The sequence below is a fragment of the Nicotiana tomentosiformis genome, chromosome 3, assembly GCF_000390325.3.
Source record: "Nicotiana tomentosiformis chromosome 3, ASM39032v3, whole genome shotgun sequence".
Taxonomy (NCBI): Eukaryota; Viridiplantae; Streptophyta; class Magnoliopsida; order Solanales; family Solanaceae; genus Nicotiana; species Nicotiana tomentosiformis.
The window spans coordinates 125,540,006-125,552,577 of record NC_090814.1 but is presented as its reverse complement, the minus strand read 5'-3'; the positions used below and the strand labels follow the sequence as shown (position 1 = coordinate 125,552,577).

At 33.9% G+C, this 12,572-nt stretch overlaps 1 long non-coding RNA gene across 1 annotated transcript; it reads right to left on the bottom strand.

The window, feature by feature from the left end:
* Nucleotides 1–514: 514 nt before the first annotated feature.
* Nucleotides 515–4,007, bottom strand: LOC104092277 (uncharacterized). The gene is made up of 2 exons (XR_685409.4): nucleotides 3,527–4,007; nucleotides 515–771 (listed from the first exon to the last, which is right to left on the bottom strand). It is a non-coding gene; the product is annotated as an uncharacterized lncRNA (long non-coding RNA).
* Between the last annotated feature and the right edge of the window lie 8,565 nt (nucleotides 4,008–12,572).

Here is a 12,572-nt window from a genome sequence, read left to right as displayed (position 1 = left end):
AATTGAAGTTGTTGCCTCTTTTATTGCCATGTTACTCATTCGTAGTTAATTATCCTTAATTGAGGTCGCTGTTACATATTATCTCTCATTGTTGAGTTATTCTTGTTTGAAACCATTATTACTTGTTATGACTTTCATTGTGAACTCGTTCTTCCATTCTTTAAGTTGAGTAATTCTTACGTTGATTTACTTGCCGCACTCCCGTGTTATCTTTGTTGTTGTTGTACTCAGTGTTGTTGAGCCGAGGGCTATGTCTGATTGTGGTATTGAAATTATTTTGAGGAAATGTTATGGCATATGGGCACATGTGGTGTGAGTTGTTATATTATATTATATTTTTTGGCACACGTGATATTGTTGAGAGGATTTGTCGGGTGTCCTGTCAAGACACAATTTCACCTATAGGTCGTGATGGCGCCCAACGTCACCGCTAAGCAAGCCAACTAGTGAATTGCACATATATTTCCTCTTTTAAATAAATTTCCAAGTAATAAAACTCTCTTTAATTGCAGGATTCAAGAAAATAAGAGGTTTAAATAAATAAAACCAAAATAGTAATTCAAATCATAATTCTTCTAATGTGTGTGCCAGGACCTGATGTCTAAATTATACAAACTTCCAAATACCGTCTGAACATAGAATAGACAGAATACAAATACAAAGAGAGACACTAGGTATTGCGGAACGGCTCAGGAAAGACAGCTCACCACTAGGCTTGGGGATAACAGAGATGCACACCGGTAGGACCGCCTGATGCACCTGTCTCAGATCCTGCACAAAAAGTGCAGCAAGTGTAGCATGAGTACGTAAACAACGTGTACCCAGTAAGTATCAAGTTTAATCTCGAAGAAGTAGTGACGAGAGGTCGACTTCAACACTCATTATGTGTCAATAATATTAAGATAGAAATATTTAAATAGACACAGTTTATGTGAATAATAACAAGTTCTTTAGCAAGCAGAAATAAATAATTCTTTCTCAATTAAATAATTTTCAATAAGTTATTTATCTTCACAAGCTGCAATAAATATCAAAGAATCGTGAAATTTTTATTATTAAGCACGATTTATGTCGAGGTCATACGACCCGATCCGGAATAGTGTGTACACTGCCGAGGGTCAAACGGCACGAACTATAGATACATGTATCTACTGCCGAGGCGTTCGGCCCGCTCCGCAAGAAGAGAAGGATATTTTATAAGCGTTTGACTGAAATATAAATGTCGTTTTATACAAAAATAATACGAATTTCATTAGCAGTCTTTCACAATTTCTCCAACAAATACTAATAAAATTTAGGCATTTTTAAATTAACAAGTATGTGCAAAATTCCAAATAATTCATAATTTGGTCCTAAAACTACCCGAATAATAACATAATAGTAGCTACGCACGGACTCTCATCACCTCGTACGTATGTAGCTGTCACACCCTTTTTGTTTCACCACCTCAACCCTCTTTAAAATGCTAAAGGTGATTTTAAAGCTCAAAAGGGTTTCAATTTGAAAAGTGACAAAAGTTGTGTTTCAAAAGATTTTTTAGAATCGCCACCTGACATTTGGTTTCGGTATGCCAGGTCACCATTTTTAAGAAATAATTTTTTTCCTTTAAAACACATTTAGACTCCACAACTAGTTTGCACTAGAGATTCTAAGTAAGGGGGTTCATTTGACTCGTGGAGAAGGTGTTAGGCATTCCCCGAGTCCCGTAACTAGTACGATTGCACACTTGATCAAATCGGCTTTAAAGAGTATTCAAACTGAGGCAAAACACATCAAAGAAAAATAAACACGCAAGAGGCTCGAAGATGTCCCCACCTAAATAAAATAAAATAAGAGAAAAATACTAAAAGTATATACTATGCTCATCCACGAAGTCTGTCACAACCTCCAATCACTTTCACTATGGGGCATACCTCGGATAAAATATATACAAGTTCTTCGAGGTATTCTCCGGATAAATTTAACTAAGGGACAACCTCTAGCCTCGCAGAATAAATAAACGACCTAATATTTGCCTACCCACATGTGGTCGGCCTAAACATGCTACTAGCGAATAATATCACAAAATAAATAAATAAAAGGGAACCAAATAAAAGGAAAATTTTAAATCACAAATTCTTTTGACTTTTATTTTATGTATTTCACTAGGCTCAATTCCTAAAACACGTAAACCATTTAATCACTAATGAGTTTCGTCTCCCCCCATTCTCACTTGCGCCTCTTACTGATTTTTAATAATGCAGCATTTACATGGAATTTTCTTTACTTATAAAATAATTGATATCATGAGACAACTGTTCCTTAGCACAAAAGCACCATTTTTTTTTTCAGTCATGAACATATCAAAAGGAGAGATTCAACATATATGCTTGAAGGCAAATTTCAACTTTCATCCACAAAGTAAAACGTATTTTTTTGAAGAAAATTAAACATGGAAGTAAGACACCTACATAGGACTGCAGATGGTTCATACAAGCAACTAAGTTAACTTTTAAGGTGAGAGTTCTATTATATTCAAGCTTTACTAATGAACACCGACAAATTCTTAATAACAACAACAACAACCCAGTATAATCTCATTAGTGGGGTACGAGGATGGTAGTGTGTACGCAGACCTTACTCCTACCCTGGGGTAGAGAGATTATTTCCGATAGACCCTCGGCTGCCTCCCTCCAAGAACTACCCACCTTGTTCTTGGGGTGACTCGAACTCACAACCTCTTGGTTGGAAGCGGAGGGTGTTTGACTCGAAATCCTTAATAACAGAGATAAGCAAAAACTATCGCAGGCTAACAAAATCAGGAGGAGCCATGGCAAGGAAACTTTTGGACAATCTAATAACTCAGAATTCATGCTAAAATATAGATGCTCGAGCTAGGATACCCCCCTCGTAATCTCAACAAATCAACGAGACGGAGGACAAAATCAAAGCTCCCAGACAAGACCAACAAACAAACTGGAACATCTACCCTTTCACATACGGCTTCACGGCCATAAAATCACAGAACATTACTCTAATGCTATTAGTAGGCTTGCATTTAACAGAACTCAACTTGACTAAAGCTTAGCAGGGATTCATAATATGTTTCTTGAACATTATACGGGGCCAACAGAGGCGACGAGAAACAGGGAACATCTTCAGCAAATAAATTTCAGCAAAAGCGACTCGAATATACATTTCGTTTCACACTCAATTTCAACCAAACATATAAAACACTGATTCAAACCGCAAGGGAAGTGCATCACTGATTCATAATTCACGCAACAGTCAGATTTTAGTCAAAAACACGCGACAAGCAAATTCGCACTCAAATAATTTAAACACGGTCACTTGACTCAAGTCATAACAACTTTCAACAAAATATTACTTCTAAGTTTACTCAGCTATTGGAATCAGAAAACAAATTCAGAAACTAGTATTTTTCTTTCAATTAGACCAAAGGCTTGAACAACTTTTAATCCATTAAAACCCCCGGCTCTCATCATCATTTAATCACACCTTCAAAATAAGAGAAAAAGAGTTGAACCTGAATAAGAGTTTTTCGATTACTTCTGTTCGGAAGCTATTACAAGCAAATCCGGCACCGGAATTCGAATGTCCAGCAGCAAACGAGCAAGACAGCAATAAAAATGGATTCGGAACCACGAATTTGAACCTCATGAGCAGTCCACGGACCTCAGCTAATCTCCATATTTTCGGAACCCAAAAATCAGAGAGGAAACTTGAAAATATTTGTGTATTTTCGAATTTAGAATCAAATTGAAACTAAGAAGAATTGAAATCTTTTTTTTTCCTTTTATCTATGAATGAACAAGAACCCAAAATCAGAAAAAGGAACTCAAAAAACCCTCAATACGGTAGTTCTTTGTCCCTATTTTTATCCAAAATCCTTTTTTTCTATTGTCCCCCACTCCCCCTCTCTCTCCAAAAATCCTTTTCTCCCCTCAAAGTAATGTCCCCACTCCTCTCTCGTGAATGTATATTTCAACTTAAGTGGCCAGAAAAATCTCAAAAACGTGTGGACCCCAACTTGGTGGTGAGTGGAGAGTAAAAATCTATTTTGAGAGGAATTGATGCACATGTATTGTGAAAAAATTAGAAAATCAGTGCATGTGTCCAAATGTGAAAGTGACGTGGGGAAGTATTTTTGTAAACGGAAAATGGTCAAAAATATACCCTTAAAGTATTGAAAATAATTTAATTTTGTCCCATTTTCATCTATTGGGCCATAAATATCCTTAACATTAATTTTTAGGCTCAAACTTACCCCTATATCTAATAGAATGGTCAACAATACCCCTAACATATTAAAAATGGCTCAGAATTACCCTCCGTTAACCTTTTAGTCCGCAAATATCCCTAACGTTTTTTTTCTTCTTAAACTTACCCATATATCTAAAAGAACTAACCTAGTCAATTTTTTGACTTTAACTTCGCCATGTGGCATTTTTTTAATCCGTCACGTATATTTTTTGTATTAAATAAACCTACATGTATCTTTTAAAATATCCAACGACCCTGACTCGCTCCTATATATTTGGACGGTCGGCTTAAAATAATTACATTCGCTAGTTAAATATATTAAAAAAATATACATTGATTATATATAAAAATATGTATATTATATATTAATATTTTAATAAATATTTTACATGATATTATTTTTAGAAAAAATTATACGGTGTAGTTTTTTCTATTAATTATGATCTATAACTCAAATTTATTAAGCAAATATGACAATGGAACGACAGTTTTTGCTAATATTTTAGCTCTATCGTTATATATTAAAACACTATTAGTTCCCATTGAAAAGATCATGTGAAGTCCATTAATGTGCTAAGTAGTTGGATATGTATATAATTAAAAGGGTTTAAATAATTTCCTTTCCATCTGTTTCTTTGCTTCTCCTTTAGAATCATATAAATAAAATATTATCATTTTTATGTTTGTAAATTAAAATTTATATTTGTTAAACTTATTAAGATTTACAAAATTTGAAGGAAAAACTACACCGTATAATTTATTCTAAGAATAATATTATGTAAAATATATATTAAAATATTAATGTATAATATATATATTTTTATATATAATCAATGTATATTTTTTATATATTTAACTAGCGAATGTAATTATTTTTAGCCGACCGTCCAAATATATAGGAGCGGGTCAAGGTCGTTGGATATTTTAAAAGATACATGTGAGTTTATTTAATACAAATAATACACGTGGCGTATTAAGAAAATACCACATGGCGAAGTTAAAGTAAACAAATTGACCGGGTTAGTTCTGTTAGATATATGGGTAAGTTTGAGCTCAAAAACAAACGTTAGGGGCATTTACAGACCAAAATATTAACGGAGGGTAATTTTGAGCCATTTTCAATATGTTAGAGGTATTGTTGGTCCTTCTGTTAGATATATGGATAAGTTTGAGCCCAAAAACTAACGTTAAGGACATTTATGGCCCAATAGGTGGAAAAAGGGTAAAATTGGGTCATTTTCAATACCTTAGGGCATTTTATCCCTTTTCCCGTTTTGTGAATGCCATGCGAAAGTTTGTTACTAAGAATAATATGGAATCTTCCATCTTTCTTTTTTTATTTAAGAATTAAAAAGAAATCAAAAGGCAAGAAGAAGGAAATTACACTACGTACTTCCTAATTAGGATAAATATCAATTAATACTACTATTAAAATCTACATTTTTAAACTTGTACTACACAAAAAGAAACTTTTTTTGTTTTTTTTTGTTGTAAAAAGTAAAAATAAAATACTAATTAGCTAAAATAAAGGAAAATATTTTTGTAGTTTTCATATTACGAGAAAAATAGAGCTAAAAGGTCAAAAATAGGCAAAGTAACAATATTAGAACTAAGTGAATTATATAACACTAAAAAGGTGTAAAATTTTGGGGAGGGTCAAAAATTACATGTCTACGGTAGCCCCCACAATTAGAAATATTTATTCATTTAAAATACCTACGGGGTAAATTCCCTCTTACAAGATTAGACAAAAGACTTACCTCGTCTCAAAGTTCACTTTCCGGTCAAAAATTCGCGTTAAAGCCTTAATTTGGTGCCGAAAATCCGAAACTAGCCAAATGTTATATAATTTAATCAATACATGCTCAATAACTCGAAATTAGATTATTAGATTAATTATCCAACCCGAATTGGTAAAATTCTTAAAATACACCTCGGGCCCACGTGCCCGGATTATGAAAAGTTTTGGAGGAAATCGTCACCTATAACCTTAAGAACTCGAATATACAATTTTCATCCCATTCCACAACCATTTCGTGATTAAAATCTCATTTTTATCAAAACCTAGGTTTTTCATCTAAGCCCTTGATTTTTATAATTTACATGCTATAATCTACCCATAATCTATATATTTAACTTACAATAGATAGAATTAACTTGTCTCCAAGTTGCTAGGTGAATACTCCTCTCAAGAAGCTCCAAACTCGTCCAAGAATGAAGAAAAATGGGCTAAAATGGCTGAGCCCCCGTTCTTTTAAACATTCTGCCCAGCAAGTCTTTCGCACCTGCGAAGACGCCGCCGCAGTTGCGGACAGGACCTCGCAGATGCGGTCTTTCCCCTTATCCAGCTTGTTCGCTTCTGCGACCAGCGGCTCGCTTCTGCGAGACCGCTCCTGCGGTGCGTGCGTCGCACCTGCGACCTTCTCCGCTCCTGCGATACCCTCCTTCGTACCTGTGCCTTCACATGTGCGGTCATTTTCCCCGATTCTGCGGTCACTGGGAAGCCCCCTCTAGGCCGCTTCTGCGGTAAAGGGCTCGTTTCTGCGAGCTCGCACCTGCGACTGGCCAAGCGCAGGTGCGAATGCACCAGAAGCTGGGAGCTTTAGTTGTTTCTCCCAAGTTCCAACTTGGTCTGAGCCGCGTCCGGTTAACACCCGAGATCCCCGAGGCCCCTCCCGAATATACCAAAAAGTTTGAAATCATAAAACGGACTTGCTAGAACCTTCGGAATGCGTAAAACAACATCAAAAGTAAGAATCATACCCCAAACCAAATTGATTCAACTTAGAAATTTTAAATTCTTCAAACTTACTCCGAACACGCTGAAACATACTTAAACTACTCGGAATGACACTAAATTTTATGTGTAAGTCTTAAATCACTATACAGGACTATCCTCAGGCTCGAAATTCCAAACAGACCTCGATTACTCCAAAATCTACTCCAAACCAAATTTAAAGAACCTTAAAACCTTCAAATAGTCAACTTTCACTGTTAAGCGCCGAAACGCTTCCGGGTTGTCCAAAACCCGATTCAAACATACGCCAAAGTCCAAAATCATCATACGAATATATTGGAACCGTCAAATCCCGATTCTGGGGTCGTTTACTCAAAACGTTGGCAGAAGTCAAACTTAGCCTTTTTAAAGCTAACTAAGGAACCAAGTGTTCCGATTTCAACCCGAGCCCTTCAAATTCCTGAATTAACCATTCTCACAAGTTATAAAATAGTATAAGCATATACGGGGAGTCTTATTTAGGGGAACAAGATTCTAAAAGGCAAAACGACCGGTTGGATCGTTACATATTCGTATATGAGTTATCCGTGCTATTGTTATTATTGATATTGCACATGCAACGTGACAAAGTGAACTATATATATGGGTTTGCGCATGTGGCGAGATAAGACGGAAATATTATTATGCGCTTGTGGCGAGACAAAGAGAAAAAGGAAAAGGACAAAAAAGGAGAGAACAAAATAAAGGAAAAAGCACGGATAGAGATAGCAGACGGGCATTTACTTTATTATTGTGCACGTGGCGAGACAAGGGATGGCTATGTCGGGGATGATTTGTGATGACTTGTGATGGCCTGTGGGCATTGTTATTGATGATATTTATGTAGTGGTGTGCCTACCTTGTGTGAGTCATGCATTTTATGTTTTGTTGTGTTATTTTCTTTGTGTCATTCATTGTCTCTGCTCTTACTTGTTGACTCGGGTTGTGATAGAACACTTGTACAAGCATACACCATAACTAATCACTCTTATCGGTTTAAGAAGATGAACCCTGATATTTATTGATCATCTACATGTATTCTTGTATACCTGCCTTCCGTGCGTGAGTTGTACTATTGGCACATGAGTTGTCCGTGCGGTTATGAGATATTGTTATTGCTAGCACGTGAATTGTCCGTGCGGATATGAGATATTGTCACTCCTCTTAGCACGTGAGTTTTCCATGCAGATATGAGGTATTAATAGTATTGGCACATAAATTGTTCGTGCGATTGTGATTTGCAAAGTGGGCACAAGATGCCAAGTGATTAGGATTCGTGATTTGGGACCTATGATTTTTGATTATGAGGTGTGGTACCTCGGGAAAATTCTTAAATAAATCTTGTATGAAAGAAGTTGTTTTTATTGGGTTGTTACTTGTTTTTCTTTACTTGGTTTCACCAGACTTAAACTGTATTCTGCTTACTTTACGATATTATTACCTATAGGCTCTTTGTTGTCAATTGTTGTTCTAGTTCTTATTGCAAGCATCGTAACGTCATTCTCACCATGTTTAGCTTTATATTGTTCCTTGTTAGTTTTATATTCGTAATTGTATAGGTTATCATGTCTAGTAGGTGTTTTGACCATTCCTCGTCACTACTTCACCAAGGTTAGTCTTGATACTTATTGGGTACAGTTGTGGTATACTCATGCTACGCTTACTGCACATTTTTGTGCAGATTCAGGTACCTCAGAGCTTGTTGATTATTAGTTAGTTGATCGAGAATTTGCCGTGGAGACTTCTATACCTGTCGTCGTTGTCACACCTCTTTTTTTTTTTCACGCAACCCTATTACGAGGTTGATTTAGAAGAGTTTTTCCAATTAAAGTGTCGTTTTGAAAAGGGAATATTTATTATTTGGAGCCGCCACTTAGAATTGAGTTTTGGTGTACTAATCACCTTTTATTTGAATCCCTCATCAAACGGAAAATTTAACTCCTAATTTATGGTCTACGAAATCAGAAGACTGAGTAAGGAATTCTATTGACCGAGGGGAAGGTTGAGACACCCCTCGAGTCCCGTGGTTCTAGCACAGTCGCTTTTATTGACTTATGTTCGGCTTAAATTAATTCTTGGCTATTCTTGTAAATTATTGATTATGGTTTACATATTACCACTTAATTGATTATTGTATTACTCCCTCCGTTCTAATTTATATGAACCTGTTTGATTGGGTATGGAGTTTAAGAAAAAATAAAGACTTTTGAAACTTGTGATCCTAAACAAGTCAAAAAGGGCCCCAGAGTATTTGTGTGGTTATAAAAGCTTCTTATTAAGGGTAGAATTATAAGTTTAAACAAAATTATTTCCAACTTTTGAAAGGGGTCATTCTTTTTGGAACAAACCAAAAAAAAAAAAAAATTCACATAAACTGGAATAGAGGGAGTAGTTGTTTTGACCTAGATGCGGTATGCACGCAAGGTATTTATTTAAAAATGAATGTTAAATCCAGGTACAGAATATACACATGGTCAAAACATAATTATTTTAAATTTAAAGGTATCAAGACGCGAGAATGCGCACATGATCCTTTTATTACTTAAGCACATCAATCCAAGGTTCGAGTATGAACACATGGGGCTAATAGTTAAAGTACATCTAAAGTTTTTCTAACGTTTTAGAGTATTTCAATTATTTTGTTTCTTTTAGATTCGAGATATATATATTTATATATATATTTTTTACTTATCACAACGAGTCTTGAATTAGTTCCTAACTCATCCCTTTCCCTCATATTTTTTTTTATCACTCTTTTATTTCTTGCAACAATTTTGAATTAATCTGTAAACCGCATCTCTTCCTCACTTATAATTGTTTTTTTTTTACTAATAGGCCTTAAAATGTGTCTAGGCCTAACTAGTATACTCCCCGTGCACTCTATTTCGACATGCGTAAAGATAGCTCAATCTTAACACAAATATTTAAATATGACATTAATAACTAAATAATAAAATAGGACAAAGCTAAAAGAAATATTTACGTTTATGCTAACTGAACCTTTGAGATAGAAACAAAAATCCAAGAAAAATTCCAAACTAAAGTACTCCACCTCCCTGAAGGTAGTTTAAAACTTTAAAATATTTTGAAGACATATTAAAAGCTTATCTTGAAACTTTTTTAATAAAACTATATAAGAATTAAAAAAGAAAACGTCTATATATGTGCAGCAATATAAAATGAATGGGTATAGATACCAAATATCATTCAACTGTCAAATGACTAAACATACTTACGGAAGATTGACTAAAGATTTTTTTTTTTGAATAAACATAACCTCAAAGAGATCCCTTTCACGTCTCAAGTAGTAAAGAAAAATAAATAATCTGAGGTCTCCATACCACCGTACCTTTCACTTTATGAAGATATTAAATCTTAATATTTGTGAAACTAAGTTAATATTCAAGGACTTTTATAGTAACAAGATTATTTCAGACCCATAATAAAACAAACTGTTTAAATATCCACCATAAAAATTCTAACTAAATATTTTACTAACAAATTTCATAACCAATACAACGAGAAGACAATAAATTAATTTTATTTTTTAACTTGGCAATCTCTAAGAAAACTAGTGAAACAGTTAAGTACTGACAAAAGATAAAATGATCAATAACTGACTGCTTATATACTAAAATACTTCTTATAATTAATTTTAACTTTAGTAGTAAAAGGGTATTCAACTAAGCATAAGTTACTTGCATGTACTATCTATGGCATCAAAATCAAGATTAAAAAGAAGCTAAGGAAAGAACAAAACTACAGAAAACAATCCTAAATAAAATAAACATCACATTAACGTTACCAATACACAAATACATACAAAATTAGAAAACCGAATAGACAAAGATAAAGGATATGCACCTTTGCGAAGCATTCAATAATATAAAAGAAGATCCAGCAATTACAAGAAATTGATGAAAAACAGCAGCCGTAGTGCGAACCCAAAACTCTAAACTAAACCTTCGTCTATTCCAAAAACTTTTATCTTAATCCTTCTTACTTAGTTCTCTCTTGAATGTCATCAGTGGCTTGTTATGAATATATGTGTATCTCCCTTTCTCCCTCCAGAAAAGTCACTATATAGACATGTGTAGGAGTAGATGGAGGATGTGCAGGTGAATAGTATTGATCGTGTGTGATGTAGGTGTGTGATCATGGGGTAATAGAGGGAAGAGGTTAGAGTAAAAATTTGCACACGGTTAATGAATATCCAAAAATAAGATAACGTGGATGTACAAGAATCATGGATTGGTTGAATCTCTTTTAAAAGTTAAATTTGTTATCAAACTTTTAAAAGTCACGGGAATGCTTGTTGCTTTTTTTTCTTTCTTTTATAAGTAGAATTTAATTAAACTATTAAGATAAAATATTAATGAACTAACTCTAGACTAAACAATATATATATATATATATATATATATATATATATATATATATATATATATATATATATTAAATATTTACATATACTTTTAATAATACTAAAAAAAGTACCATAACTTATTAAAATTCTAATTAAAAGAAAATCATATATTGTTTGTAAATTCATTTTTCTCTTTACAAATAGAAATAAAATATGTATTCTAAGAATGTTAATATTTATTTTGTAGTTTTTAATTTTCTTAAATAAACTCTACTAAAAGTAAAATAAAAGTTTAAAATATCACGATAAGACCTAAAAGAAATATTTACACTAAAATAGTATGAAATTCGGTGTGGTCAAAAATTAGTTGTTCACAACATGCCCCTCTTTGCTTGGAAACATGAAGAGTTTTCAGGCAAAGAGAAATGAACAAGGTGATTTATTTTTGACCTCACTGTTATTTAAAAAGGAAAAGAAGATAAAAGAAAAAGATGCGACCGAGCCTTGGTTTTAGGCAGCTTACATATCCCACGTTATAAGAGAATCATGTCACGTGTAGTTCAAGTGAAAGAAGAGTGATGAAGTATATTTAGAGGGAGAGTCGAGTGAAGTTCCTTCGAGGTTCTAAGCTGCGGTTCCTACTATTACATCAAAATGAAAAGAAAATTACATACTCTTGAAATCTAAGAGTTACAAAATTCCTATCTAAATGCCATTTAGAGTCTTGTCTTGATTCTTGACTTGCTTCCCTCATTGACTTTAGACTAAAACTTGATGCTCTCGATATAATATACTATGAAATATTCTCACAGGTTTGTTTCTTGATCAGATGATGAAAAGATGGATCTTGAGACCCTATATCTCCGCTTGCATTACGTCAAAGCTGGTTGCAGCTGGTATTGACATCAAACATTCCACTTTCTTTAGCAAGAGATGGAATCTTATTTTTGCACATCCAATCCATGCTTTGTAGAATAACCTACAAGCCACCACAATCAAATAAAATAAACAAACATTTTCGGCCCCAGTTTGCACTAGAAAATGTTTGTGAGTTATTAAAAACACAATGAACTATCTTTGCTATTGCAGAATAAAGAATAAAAAATAGTTTTATTTTTATTTTTATTTTTATTATAGGGGATGTCGTACCCTATGTTAACAAGAAGG